The following is a 14,860-nucleotide window of genomic DNA, read 5'->3' as shown; positions in this document are numbered from 1 at the left end:
AGAGGCCTCTGGATTGGGGGGGCAAGGGGAGAAATGGGGGGAGGGGGTCTTGTGGCTTCCTTAATATTCCTAACAAGCAATTTCCTCTTTCTCACAGATAACACCCTAGCCCAGGGGAGAATCCAGAGCTGGAAAGCGGACGCTGAGGGAGGGGCAAAGCCCAGCGTGGAAATCAAACATCACTGACTTCACTTTCTTTCTTCTTCTGCCAACTATTTCTTAAAAGAAAATGTACTCCTGTTAAAGCCTCAAAGTCAAAGGGACATTTTCCTGCATTGGCTTGCTAGCAGAGCCCTGTTTCTGTCTGTGGCATCTTTACTCTTGTTTTAGAAATAGCTCCAGTTTCCCATCACCACTGCCCTGTGGGCCTGTGGGGGGTGGGGGGGTGGGGGGAGAGGGGCAGACAGTGAGGTGGATGAATTCAAAAGGGGCCAACTCTAGCGGGTGTGCGGAAAGCAGGCTGCGGCCCCGAAAGTCATCCCAACCATTCAGGCAGCTCTGCCCGCCCTCGGTACCCTCCCCTCTGCGGCACACAGGGCCGGTCCCAGCCCCACTGTGGTTCCAGAATGTGGAAGTCCTTCCACGGGAACAGGACAGAACCCGAAACTCCTGCTGCCGCCTCTAGAAACACTGTCCTGTTTTTATTTCCTGCCCCCCTATCTGCACGTTCAAAGCTTTATTACAAAGAACTAAAAGGTCATTTCATTATGAAGAACATGAAAAAAGTAATTATAACTCTTCCAGAACATCCTCTGGATGTTAACCTCCCAAGAAAAGGGTCCTTGTTTGGAAGACGGGGCCACATATTTGCTGCCTGTGCAATTACCGCGCCGCAACAAAGCTGAAAATTCCTTTGACAATTTCTCTTTGGAAACCCATGTACTTGGGTGCCTCCTGGGTGCTTGATTCTGACCCGTGCACTGCGATTCACGTACGCCCTGGAGCAAGGACACACGGGCTCAACACAGGGCGGAAGGCACACGCTGGCGCACGCGCGCGCGCACACACACACACACGAATCTCCAAGTCTTCCTGACTCTGTACACACTTCATTCACCACTACGTGAGCTGCTCACTAACTCAGCAGCAGGCAGAGCAAGAAGAGGAAGGAAAGAAGGACCAGTTCCCTGGGGGAGGGCCAAGAGCGAGGCCGTCTACAGGGCGTGGAGGGAGCCCCTGCACCCGAAGGCTTTGACTCTGACCCCCCAGGAAACACAACACTGGCGGCAGGAGCAGGTGGGCAACACCGACGGAGAAATCACACTGTGCTCCCCCATGCACACCCCAACCCCAGGGTCAACCAAAACTCTATGTGGAACCCTAAAACCGTGCACAGCGTGTCCACAACCTCGTCAGTGACACGACCCCCCACAGGCTGTGCTATCCCGAGAGCGGGACATCACGTCTGGCTTCCGTCAAGGGTCAGAGAAGATTCTTTACTGCAAATGCAGGAAGTGACCAACCCCACTGGGCTGTCCAGGTAGTCTCGTATAGTCCGGGGGTGTTCAGTAAGCACTCAGGCCTCCCCTTCTCACAACAAACGAGGCATCATCTCAGGCCGAAGCACAAAGCTCCAAACACCTTGGAGCTGGGGCGCGGCCGGCCCACCGGGCTCTGGGTCTGGACGCCCCCTCCCCTGGGAGATGGACTGAACCTTGTGAGCCCCCATTTTTAGGCCACATTTGCAAATCAAACATCATATCTTTAGCTCTTGCTAGTCCCTGGGGTTTCCAGGACTTTAAAATGAAAAAAGTCTATAATGACACATATTTGTCTATATCTAAGTAGAAAGACAGTGTATAAATAAGTAAGCAAATAAAGATAAATCTCCCATTAATGTGTGGGTGAGGGAGGTGGCTGAGTTCAAAAGCAAACAATTTAGCCAGAGTAATCGGTTAGATTTATATTCTAGACCCAACACTTATTTATATATATTTATATGTAATACACGGAACATCTATAAATATATTAGCCACATGTAATCTATGTAGATTTCAATATTCTTTGATGGATTTTAATATCCTTGGAGACCCCTGGAGAGGAAAATCCAATTACTTTGCATTTTAGTTTGCATCCCCAGCTGTGGGAAAGATGTTCGTGCAAGAGGCGTCCTCACTGGGCCCGGGGCCCTTGGGATTGTCTTTGGGCGCCCACAGGTAAGGGACTCCGTCCCTGGGCCAGCGCCATCAGAAGGCAGACAGCCCGTTCTCTGGCAGGAGTCATGCCCATCCATGATAACCCCGGGACGCTTAAGGTTCTGGCTTTCCTTCTGGGGGTCAATACCAAGTTCCCTTTAATAAGAGGAGCCAGAGTTACAACCCCACCCACGGGCAGGCTTGACAGCACCCAGGTGAGACCTGACGCGGTTACCGGGGTGCAGTCCTGTCCATGAGCCACCTGTGAAAATGTGACAGGACGGAAAAGGGGTCTTAGGCTCATCCGCCACCTGGAGGGGGCTCTCTCTCAAGTGCTGTCCAGCAGAAACCCACTTGTGGTTCAGGCAACTGGAAAAATTGTTTTCATTTTCCTAGGAAAGCAGCTTGCTCTCAGAGCACAGCAGGCTCTACAGCCAGGACAAGGCAGAAAATCCAAGGAAAACTAGCTCCCACATAGGACGGGGAACATGTCTTTTTATGCATGTGTTAAAAGGAGACAATGACCGCCACCCCTGGAAGCCCAGACGGACACTGGAAAGCCAGCTGGGAGAGAATATAGTGAAATCCCAGGGTCCTCTATGTGTCCTTCTTGGCTTTGAAACAAACATAAAAATTTAAACTTATATAAATAAGCATACAAGCGATCCCCCCGCACAGTGTACGGGTAAACGCCCCACACAGATTTTTTCCCATTGTTTAGGCTAATTTTTCTCATTTTTCTTCCACTGTTTAAGCTTCCAAGCGGTTTTCTAGGTAGACCACATTGCCTTGTCCCCCATGAGTTTCACTGCCGTTTACTCTGAGAACAACGACTTTAAACCCTTTCTGCATCGTCTTATTCTTTCAACCAAAGAAAAATCTTCGAATAAAAGCTCTTACATGCAAGAAGTAGCCCCAGTGTGGGTGAAGCGGGGGGTGCAGGGCTCAGAGAAGCACCCAGAGTCTTCCTTTTTGACAGCTAACCTCAGAGATTCTGAATTCTAGGCAAGTGGACGTTGGGTCACGATGGGAACAGACGACGGTATTCTTCTGTCTCCCACTGCCGAGCTCCCGCCCCTTCAAAGCCTGGAGAACTGTGCTGCCCTGGACAGTATCCGCACGTGGTTGTTTAAATCTCACCTCTACTTACACTAGCCTATTTGACATGGTCTGTAGCCACACGTGGCTAGTGGCCGCTACCGAGCATTACAGACACAGCACAATCCATCACTGCCAGAAGCCCCACCCGAGAACATCACTCTGGAGAGAACAGGGACGAGGCCTATAGCTACCTCTCCTGCCCCAGGTTCACAGGCTCCAGCGAAATCAGGAAGTGAGGTGCCGTCCTAACTAGTTTTGTCCCGACCAACTCTCAAAGCCTCATTTTCCATAGGGAGGGGAAGGCGGGCCTAATTCTACAGGATTGTTTTGATGGTCCAACGAGACAATCTAAGGAAAAATGTTTAGAAAGATGTTGCAAGAAATGCGAGGTGCTTTACGGTACACATGTTGCCCGTCTTAAAGCTGTCATGGTATTTAACACCTCCAGAATACGGACGGTGACTTCTGTTCTGGGAAAAGGGTCAGATGCCTGTGCATCTCTGGGCTTAGCCCAAGTAGAAAATAGAGCAGGAGCTCTTGTGCTCCCCCCAGATGTCCCTTCTCCTTTTCATATCTTATCAGGCTGCCTCCTGGTCTGGCTGCCTCCTCCACACAAAGCAGAGCGAAGGATGAAACCAGAATGAAGAATGGGGAATGCACCATGTTTTGTTTGCTGAACACCAAGAAGAGGGACCGAGCTACGGCAGGGATGCAGTCCATGTTTGTTGAATCCACGAAAGCTGATCCTGGCCCAGTCTGCTGACAGAGGGATTCATGTGCACTCGGCTCGAGGCCCTGAGGTGGGGAGATGGCCTCAGCCACCAAAGCCCCTGTGTGTCACTGGGAAGGAAAAGAGGTGCGTCATACCCTTGCCCCATCCACACATCTGTGTTCGAGCGTGCATGCGTGTGGCCAGGAACGGCCTGAGCAGCGTGGGTAGCACAGGGTGACAGGCAGCGGGCAGGGCTGGGGTTTCCTGGGATCCAGAAACTGTTCTCATGTTACAACAGTCAACCTGCTTCTTTGGAGTTCTCTCCCTCTAAATGTTAGGGCTAAAGCTGCTGATGCTGAAGGCATAGTGTCAGTCAGACCGGCTGGTTTCAAAAACCAGCTGTGCCCTTAGCTAGCTGTGTGACATCTACCAAGTAGCTCACCCTCTCTGGGCCTCATTTCCTGACCTGTGAGGTAAGGAAAGAACAGTATCAACCTGGTGAAGTTCTTGTGAAGATTAAATGACACGGTACACGAACCGTGTTTAACAGGAACACAGGAAACATTCGATTCACATTGGCCAAAACTCACCAAAGATATCGGCAAGCAACTTACACTTTTTTAATCAAAGGGATAAAATAAAAGTGCTCCTAACACTTAGCAAGAGCCTTGTCTCAGACTGTAATGGCCTTGACATCCCTGGGGACCTAAATCAGAGCCAAGCAGAGGCCGAGAGACCATGCCCTCTGCTCTCGGTTCCACACACCTTGGCCCTGATTCAGATTCTAGATTCAAATTCGAGAAAGAGAGGGCAGAAGGCTGGTCAGCAGGTCAAATGGGAAGGTCCAGAAGCAGTTCAGCGAGATGGGGACGGCAGGACTTGGAAGCCACGCTGCCTGGGTTCAAGTCCAGCAATAACTCTGCAAGCCGGCCGGGCTATTCCTCCTGCTGACCGAGGCTGGGTCCCCTCGTCCCAACCTGCCTCTTCCCATCGCGCAGCTGAAACAAGGCGGGTAAGGGCTCAGAAGCACGCCTGGTAGGTCTTATCAGTGCTCTTGTTTCTACTGTGACCCCTTGGGGGTGGCGAGAGAGGCTCCGAGGACACGTGGAAAGGCTAACTTCTACAGGGTCACCTCTGGTATCACCATGCCCGCAGTGGCCATGTCACCCTTAGCAAGTCTCTTGGTAGATTACAAAAAAAATCCAAATCCATTTTTGCAGATTCAAGATCTAACGCGGTTCCTTCTGCAGACAAAGGCACTAGGGGGCCAGTGTTGACCAGATGCCACGTACTTCCTGCCACTTTCGAGAGGACAGACATCACAGGGGGGTAGGCAGAGGAGAAGGGGTTCTCGGGGAGCAGAGCTGACCTCCTGAAGCCAGGAGAAGGATGGATCCAAGAGTTGGGGACACAGGTGCTGGATGGGGCTCCGGCGGGTTCCTGCTGAGTGGCCCAGGGCACCCCACACACTGGCAGATTCACCCCCAGCCCCTTTCCAGGTGGAAAGTCTTGTGCTTCGTCAACACAGCTGCAGAGGCACAAGCCGAGGGCTGGATCACACCCAAGTTCAAGTTGTGCGTCTATCACTTACAGGCTGTGTACGAGGACTCTCAACCTTTCTGAGCCTCATTTTTCCCAAACATACAACGCGAATAACACCTACACTTGGGGAAGTGTTTTCAACACGGGCGACAAGCTTCTTTGGTAGAGGGTCAGACAGTATCTTGGACTCTGTGGCCCATACAGTCTGTGTCATGAGTATTTAACTGGGAAAAGAGGCCATGGACAATGGGTAAAAGAATGGGCGTGGCTAAGTTCCAATAAAACTTTATTAACAAGAACAGGCAGCAGAAGAGATCTGGCCATGGGTCATAGTCTGCCAATCTGTTTTTGAAGATCAAAGGGGAAAAGCTGGGTGGGCATTTAAATTTTTATCACTAATGCCAGTTTTCAGTGGTACAAGGTACCTAAAGAGTTCGATGCCACGAACTCTGCATGTGAATGAGACTTTATAAAGGCACCGACCTTCCTCACTAGCCAGGCCTCTCTCTGCTTTATATAAGATCAGTCCTTACCCTGGACAAAATCAAGACATTTCCATGCATTCGGCAGGTATTCTGGGCAATTCCTGTGTCCCAGGCCCTGGGTTTGTTGTAGTTACAAGTACTATTTCTTACTCATGTTTCAGCCCAATATTGTCCAATCTTTTTCTGTGATGATGCAAAAAAAATTTTTTTAAAGATTTTATTGAGACTGAGAGAGAGAGCGCATGTGCGAGTGCGTGAGAGCAGCGGGAGGGGCAGAGGGAGCCAATCTCAAGCGGACTTGGTGCTGAGCATGAAACCTGCTGCGGGGTTTGACCCCATGGCTCTGAAGTCATGACCTGAGCCAAAATCATGAATAAGATGCTTGGGATTCCTTGCGGGGGGCTCAGTCATTAAGTGTCTGCCTTCGGCTCAGGTCATGATCCCAGGGTCCTGGGATGGAGCCCCACATCGGGCTCCCTGCTCAGCAGGAAGTCTGCTTCTCCCTCAGCTTGCACCTCTCCCTGACAAATAAATAAATAAAATCTTTTAAAAAAGAATAAAAAGAGTAAGATGCTCAACTGACTGAGCCACTCAGGTGCCCCTAAAATGTGTTTTATATCTTCTATGAAACACAGTAGCCACATGTGGCTAATGAACTCTTGAAATGTGGTGTTATTGAGAAAACGATTTTTAATTTACTGTAGATTTTAAATTTAGATCATTGTACGTGGAGAGCTGCTGTCACATTGGACAATGGACAATGCAGCTTTATAGCCTCCCTTTGTCCTTTTCTTATATTGTCTTCCAATTGTAAACCGTTCAAATCTTTGAGGAAGATGAGGCACAAAAGGTTTTGAAAACAAAATAAAGGGCTCCTGGGTGGCTCAGTCGGTTAAGTGCCTACCTTTGGCTGAGGTCAGGATCCCAGGGTCCCAGGATCGAGGCCCACATTGGGCTCTCTGCTCAGCAGGAAGCCTGCTTCTCCCTCTGCCTCTGCCCTTCCAGTCATTCTCTCAATCTCTCTCACTCTCAAATAAATAAAATCTTAAAAAAAAAAAAAAAAAACACAACAAAAATGGGTGAAGCCATTTGCAAACAAGAGATCATTCATCTGACGAGGCCGTCATCACTCTCAAGTTCCAGTCTAGACAAAGTGTCACAGGAATGACTGGCCCTGTGCCCAGGCGCGCGTGTAAGGAACTGAGATGCCGGGTGGCGACGGGTCAGTGATGTAAGGAGGCTAGTTACAGTCTTGGAACCTCGGAGACGGAAGATGCGGAGCATAGAGGCCTCTGCATGGGCTGTTTCATAGGTAGAAAAATCAATAATCAATGCCATGAGTTGACTTTGCTGGAACAAAGCCTGTCTCAGGATTCCTGACTCACGGGGATGTAACCCAGACTTCCTGCTCACAACCTGATTCGCCCCTGCTGGGAGCACTGACAGCCCGTGAGGCAGTGGGCTACATCACACGAGAATGTTCCACGAAAAGGCACTGCAGCTAATCTTACTCTAAACGAAGGGTAACAGTTTTCATTGTCCCTAGTAAACATCCCGCAGACCTCCACATGGGACCGACCGTGTCTGGAAAGGATTAGGCAATCGTGAACAAAGTTTGTGGGACGGTAATTATTATTCCATGAAGTAATTATAGGCGTCGTCTGCAGTCGACCTTTAACGCATTTTGATGTTGGGAAACGATCTAGAATCAGACCCTTTCCTTATGCCCACGTGACAGGAGACCCTACAGAGGTCTACTCTGGGGGGACCAAAGCTTGGGAGTCCTGTAAATTGCATGGGCGAGGGGTCCCGGGGTGGCTCGGTCGGTAAGTGTCTGCCTTCAGCTCGGGTCGTGATCCCAGGGTCCTAGGATCCCTGTCGGGCCGTGTCGGGCTCCCTGCCTAGTGGGAAGCCTGCTCCTCCCTCTCCCACTGCCCCTGCTTGTGTTCCCTCTCTTGCTGTCTCACTCTCTTGTCAAAAAAATTTTAAAAAATCTTAAAAAATTGCATGGGCAAAGCTGGCCTTTCCGTGGGCAGCGACAGTAGCCTCTGACAGTACAGGGATGAGGCATGGAGAGGCGGACTCTCACAGGGGAGAAGAGGGTGGGTGTGGAGGGGGACGGCCATGTACACACACGTACGGAACGTGGCATGTGCTCAGGCCCGGTTCGAACACCTGCAATCCCCACCCGAGGAGAGGATACTGGGGGACACCGCTCTGGCTCCAGGGAGAGCGACCTTTCTGAGGAGCGGAGGAAGGCAGGAAGCCCCCCCCACCACCCCGGCAAGACGGTGTCCCTGCCCGCCCTGCTAACAGGAAGCTCAGGTGTGTGGTGAGCTCAGGAACACGGGCTGTCCAGCCTCTGGACGTCCTTTCTAGCATCTCCCAACACAGTCCCAAGTTCACACACAGGCCGGAGAAGCAAGGCGCTGTACCACGGCAGGTGTCCACCCCAGGGGAAGAGCGTGGCATCTGACCGGCTGGCACCATCACCCACCGCACCCCTTCTGGGACGGTTACAAAAGCTGCGAAGTGTGCTGTCGCTTCCGAGGAGTTGAGGATCAAGCCCCGCGGACCTCACAGAGCAGTGGGGCAATGCAGGGAAGCAATACTGGGAGACGGAAGAGCCTCCAGGAATGAGGAAGGTGCTGGAAAGGCAGCTGGAAAGGTAGAGACCACACCGCGCCCTTGGCTGCGTTCTCAATGTGGAAGCACTCAGCATTCGGCTCAAGTACGATTTCAGCTTTATTTTAATAAAAATGTTATTTGTCGGAGAGAGAGGTGAGCATGAGCAGGGGAAGCAGCAGGCAGAGGGAGAGGGAGAAGCAGACTCCCTGCTGAGCATGGAGTCCGATGTGGGACTCGATCCCGGGACCCCGGAATCACAACCTGAGCCGAAGGCACATGCCCAGCTGGCAGAATCACCCAGGCGCCCCACGATCTCAGCTCTAAAGGGACATCCTTGGGGCAGTTTAGTCCCCCGCAGCCGGCTGCGGGTGCTCAGGGTCAGGCTCAGATTGAAGGTGACCCAAGCGGCACCCACGCCCACTTCCTGTGCTCACCTGCCGCTGCCTGAGGTTCAAACCGGGTGACTCAGGGAGGCGCCAAGGGCAGCCCACAGGGTGACAATACAGGCGCCATCCCTCATGGCCAAGACACTGTTTTGAAGCTTCTACTCCTAGCCTGCACTGGACGACTTAGGATTTTCTTTTTCTCTTTTTAAAAAACTGGCGGTAAAAGGTACATGCATGGGGCGCCTGGGTGGCTCAGTGGGTTAAAGCCTCTGCCTTCGGCTCAGGTCATGATCCCAGCGTCCTGGGATCGAGCCCCGCATCGGGCTTTCTGCTCAGCAGGGAGCCTGCTTCCCTTCCTCTCTCTGCCTGCCTCTCTGCCTACTTGTGATCTCTGTCAAATAAATAAATAAAATCTTAAAAAAAAAAGGTGCATGCAGGCAGTTTGCCGTCTTCACCATTTCCTAGGTGTACTAGCAGTTTGGTGGCTCTAAGGACGTTCCCCGCGCTGGGCAAGTGCCGTCCATCCCCACGTTTCATCGCACTCAGGGGGAACTCCGGCTCTGCGCTGAAACGCAGGCTCTCTGCTGCCCTCACCCCGCACCTCAGTAACCACCCGCTTATCTTCCGTCTCTAGACATCTGATTCCTCCGGGCCTCTCCTAAGCAGCATCATACAGGGTCCGGCCCGGCTGGTGTTTCGCTTAGCCGGTCTTTACGCGTCCCCAGTGCTGCAGCAGGTGTCCGAACGTCCTTCCTTTTTAAGGACAATCTCCCATTGGATGACATACCACATTCTGTTTATCCACACACCTGTCAGCGGGCCCTGGGCTGCTCCCGGAGCTTTTGGCCACTGTGATAATGAGGCTGTGAATGTGGGGGCAGAAGGAGGTGTCTGGGTCCTCTCAAGTCTTTCAAATACCCGCCTAGGAGTGGCCCTGCAGGGTCACGTGGTAATGCTGTATTTAATTTCTTGAGGAATTCCTAGGCTTTTCTTTTAACGATACCCAGCTTCAAAGAGCTGGGATGATGAGCTTTTATTCGTTTTTGTTTGTTGACTGTCCACCGTGACGCCACTGTGAAGATGTGCCACTTTGGGGGAAGGTACTGCTCTAAACCATTCTCTGACCCTCCCCGGTCATCCCCACTCCGTTTCCGCCACTGGAGTGTCCTCGTGAGACAACACGGCTCCACGTGTGGAATTCCCGATCACTGTCTGCAGGAGGGTCCCCACCTGACAGAGAAACTTCCTTTCTGCTCCGAATGGACCCCCTCCTTGTCTCTCAACTCCCTAGGGTCCAAGTCTGCTCCTGCCCTTACTGCAACGCACTGTGTGTGCCAAGCCACTCTCCAGACACGCTCTCCTCTGGGACCCTCCACTCCCCCTTGCCCATTTCTCCCCCCGCCCACATCTCTGGGGGCTTCTTTATGTTCCTTCACTGGCTCTGGCTCAGCCATAAGCGGCACATTTATGGAAGGCTGCCAAAGAGGTGTTATTTATTACAATTCTGTCCCTGGCTCTCCCCTGTCTCACCATTCTTTCTTACAAGATGGAATTCTTCTTGTGGATAATTTCCCGATCCAGACCTGCACCCGATTTCCTTCCCAAGCCCGAGACCTGCGTTTCCAACTGCTGGTAGGACTTCATAGTTGACCCCTCAGAACTGGTGTGCCCCAAAGCTAACTCATCTTCCTTTCTTCTTTCCATTTCTTAAATTCATAAGCATCCTCCCAGGGAGCCAGGATCCAAGCTCTCAGGGCCTCTCCCTTCCTTTCACCTTTAGTCCCACGAGGCCCACTTGCCTGCTCTGTGACATCTCGACCTCTGGTCTCTCCACCCTCCTAGCTAGACCCCTGCACCCCTTCCAAGGGAATCTACTCCAATTTTCTCCTAATACACGCAGCTGATCCCTCTGGAGAACCACATGCGCCCACAGCCTATCCCAAGTGCCCCCCTGCAGGACTGTCCCCCAGACCCCAGCTCCCCGGGTCTTCATCCATCTCTGGGGAACAAGTTGGCCAATGTGTGCTCAGTGCCTGCAAGGCATTTCTGGGCTCAAATTTGGGAAACTCTGTTCTGAAAGCCAAAGGTTGTAAGTACGCTTTTGAACGCTTTTGAACAGCCGAGTAGAACATTCTGACTTTCAAAAAAGAAAAGCATTCTGGATGTTTTCACAAGTCACCAAACCGGTTTCCTTGTTTCTGGAGACACAGAGTAGCCTGGGCTTTGGCCAGGACGGAACAGTCCATCCTCCCCTCGGGGGCAATTCGTCAGGAGAATGCAGCATTTAGATACATACAGGTGTGTTTACTGAGCAAGGGGGTTCAGCCTCCTTGTGCAGGAAAGTGTCCTGGTAATTCGTCTGCCCTAAGGCCTCCCATGGCTTATGGAACCATAGGGACAAGCTAACACAGAACTGCGCAGGAGAAGCCTGTTGGCTGTCACTGCAGTACAAAGGGGGAATTTAGGTGCGCGGTAAACTTAGGATCTTTTTTTCTCATTAACAACAGTCATTTCAAACAGTATCACTGGGGGGCGCCTGGGTGGCTCTGTCTGTTAAGTGACTGCCTTTGAGTCAGGTCATGATCTCAGGGTCCTGGGATGGAGCCCCACATCGGGCTCCCTGCTCAGCAGGGCATCTGCGTTTCCCTCCCTCTGCCCCTCCCTCTACTTGTGCTCTCTGTCTCTGTTAAATAAATAAATAAAATCTTAACGTAAAATAGTGTCATTGAATAAAGTCTGGAGTTTGGCTGATGGTAACTCAGCCACGGGAGTTACTGAGGTCGGACAGACAGAAGCAGCTGACATCGAGGGAAAGGCAGGCATGAAGGGTAACACAGAAAACTCTTTAGTGGCAACTTCTCTCGAAATCTAAAACTATTTCAAAATAAAGTCAATGTAAAAAAATGATCAGCTCCCCTTCCCGGCCCCCGTGGATGGGGCAGAACTCGAAGCCCTTCCCACGTACCCCCTCCTTTAGTCCACGGGACGGCCCTGCGAGCCGGAGACCACACCACACACCTGACATCTGAGGCCTGGAGCTCTGCAACAGCCGCAGGCAGCTAGACGGAGACAGCTGGTGGTGTTCCCGTGAGTGTGAACCCAAGTCAGGACACAGCCGTCCTCGTCTGTGCCAGCCAGCCCCGGGTTTCCCGTGCATGTGTATACCTCTGCGCCTGCTTCTCTGTGGCCTGTCGGTCAAGACTGCAGTGTGAGCTCCTTCCTTAATAAACCTCCCCATGTTCTGCTTTTCTTAAATACATTCACTCCCGGGCTGCCTCTGCTGTGTAGGCACCAGGGACCCAGAGGTTGTTCGAGGCAGAACCTGCCAACGATGCCCGGGTGCCCACAAGGGACACGGCCCACTCACCCACGAGGGGGCCTGGCCCTCCTCCTCCTCCAAGCCTGCCTCCTGCCCCCAAGAGCGAGAGCCCCCCGCGGGCAGAGACTCACACTCGGACACCAGGCTCGCTCGTCCCCTCGCGCACCTGTGCGTGCACACGTTCCCAGGAGTCATAACCAAAACGCAAAGCAAAGAATCCGAAAATCCTAGTTTGTCAGAGGAACTCCCTACCAGTGGCTCCAGAAAAGGAATTTCTCAGTCCCCTCAAGAAGTGCTTTAGAAACACACGTTTCTGGGACTCCTTCCAATGTTCTGATTCAGCAGAGCTGCACCAGGACGGGGGGATCGATTTTTTCGAAACTGACCCCCCACCCTGGCCCCCAAGGTGACCTTGAGGCACTGGCCGGGTTTGGGGTTTCTCCTAATAGATAAATGCCTTCTAAAAACAGTCAGCCTCCGCTCAAGAAACCCCGGGCTGGGGGAGCTCACTGCCTCATAAGGCAGTCTCTCACGGCTAAGCGTCAGCGTTAGGAAATCCTTCTCTATATTTAGACGCGTTGTGCCTCTTTGGAAATGTCCTGTTTAAATTTCCTGCTCTGGTAAAGCGAAGACGACGCTCACTCCCTTTTCCACGTGACCAGCCGAAAGAGAGCCAACGTGTATTCTACAATCTTCCCTCTTCTAGGACAAATGCCCATGGTTCCAACACTTCTTCTTTTTTAATGAAATGCATTCTCTTATTAGCAAATGTAAAACTCAAATTTCAAATGTGAGACTCAGAATTGGGCCCAGTGTGCTGAAGGAGCCCTGAGCCTTGAAGGTTTCGTTTTTCATTCTCTGGCCTTCTCTCATGTCTAGGACACTCAGGACAAGGGTTCCTGCCCTTGGTGACGCACTGGAATCACCTGCGAAGCTTCAGGAACCGCTGGTGCTCAGGTCCTACCTCTGGGAGATTCCAACAGAACCGGTCTGGGGTTCCGGCTGGTGATGGAGAATTTTGTTAAAGGTTCCAGGTGATTGGAAGGAGCAGCCAATGTTGCGAGTTAGAGACGGACACCGGGTCCTCTCCGCGTTATTCTATCCTCTCACACTCATTCATGCAGCCTTTCTGCCCGGAACCCCCGCGCCCCAAAGCAGGTCTTCCTCACCACGCCCTTGAGGAAATGATTAGCTGAGCTCAACAGCAGACTCTTCCACGGATTCCTGATCAACGTCCCCAGTCTGGTTTGGGTCCACAGTGGCAAGGATGTGGTGTGCCCTTGAGTGGCATATGGACGATCTGTTCTCTCTCTAGCTTTGAGTCTTTTGCATGTAGGACATGAATAACATTACAGATCCTCGAAGGAAACTCCACTGGAAATCCTCTGGGAAACACGGGACAGCAGCCACTCTTCTTTCACAGTTAAGGGCTGGATACTAAAAACTGAAGGTCACAGATAAATCCAAGAGCGCGCCATTTATTCCTAACTTCTCTGTGGTGGCAGGAGCTAGCTGAGGCCACGATGCTGGGCTGCCAGGGTCCCACTGGTGGCGTTTCCTGTGTGTGACCTCCCCAACATTACCAAGGTCATCTGCCATCATTTAGGTGGACGGAAGTTGCTAGGTGCTCAAGATGGTCCGAGCCTCCGGGACGACTTAAGATAAGACTGTTCAACACACAGGTCATTGGCCACACAACGAACTGTGGCTTGGTTTCTCCAGAGCTCTAAGTTCTTCACCTCCCCTGTGAAAGCAATATCGAGCTCTGTAGGAATGATGAGGCAATGTGCTAGGGCAGAACGCAACCAAAGCTTCCAAGTAAACTTTGGGAGGTAAAATCAGAAGTTAGAGCCTGTAGAATCTTTTTTTCATTTTGACAAGTGGCCTTTCTCGTACATTCACACAACCAACCTAGAGTGAACCTTTCCAGTGGGGTTCCCAATCTTGCCCCATTTTCAGTGAGGCCGTCACTCAGTCCTGGCTGCGCTCCCCTCCCTGGGGCCATCTTGGTCAAGCCTTCGGCCTCCCCCTATTGTAGGGCGAGATCTGCGTGTGTGTTGTCTTCAAGTACACACACAGCCAGACTCCCAAGCACGTTCCCTTCACGACACAGGAAAGCAGCCCTGCGGACCTGGTCATCCAATGAATCCCATCGTCTGGGATCACCTGGGGCGAGACCACCTCAGCCACTGCTCCCTCACACTCCCGGTCACTAAACGCCCTGAGAACACTTTAAAGCAAATTGTCCCCTACAGTGAGGAAACAGTATACAACGGCGCCACCTCTGCCAAAAACTCAGAAGCCTCTTGCTATTTCTTTCTGGAATTTGTAAATGCATGTTTGGTAGACAATCAACTCCCCGAGTGTCTACACAGAACAGGCTTAAAAAACAAGAACAACAAAAAGCACACCTGAAGAATTTTCTGTAAAGGTTCCATTTTAGGGAAGGGTATATTGGACTTTGCCTCCTACGGGACATGGAATATTTCCTGACTTCTAGCACCATCCTCTTCTTCCTCCCAGATTAATGTTTTCTTCGGTATTAAAAAGAC

General features: G+C 51.7%; 1 protein-coding gene across 5 annotated transcripts in view; it reads right to left on the bottom strand.

Annotated features, from left to right (window-relative positions):
- Positions 1–14,860, bottom strand: part of FARP1 (FERM, ARH/RhoGEF and pleckstrin domain protein 1) — a 271,923-nt gene that overhangs the window by 27,499 nt on the left and 229,564 nt on the right. The window lies entirely within an intron of this gene.

The sequence above is a fragment of the Lutra lutra genome, chromosome 3 (genome assembly GCF_902655055.1).
Source record: "Lutra lutra chromosome 3, mLutLut1.2, whole genome shotgun sequence".
NCBI lineage: Eukaryota > Metazoa > Chordata > Mammalia > Carnivora > Mustelidae > Lutra > Lutra lutra.
The sequence above is the reverse complement of the archived record's forward strand: the minus strand, read 5'-3'. Positions and strand labels throughout refer to the sequence as shown.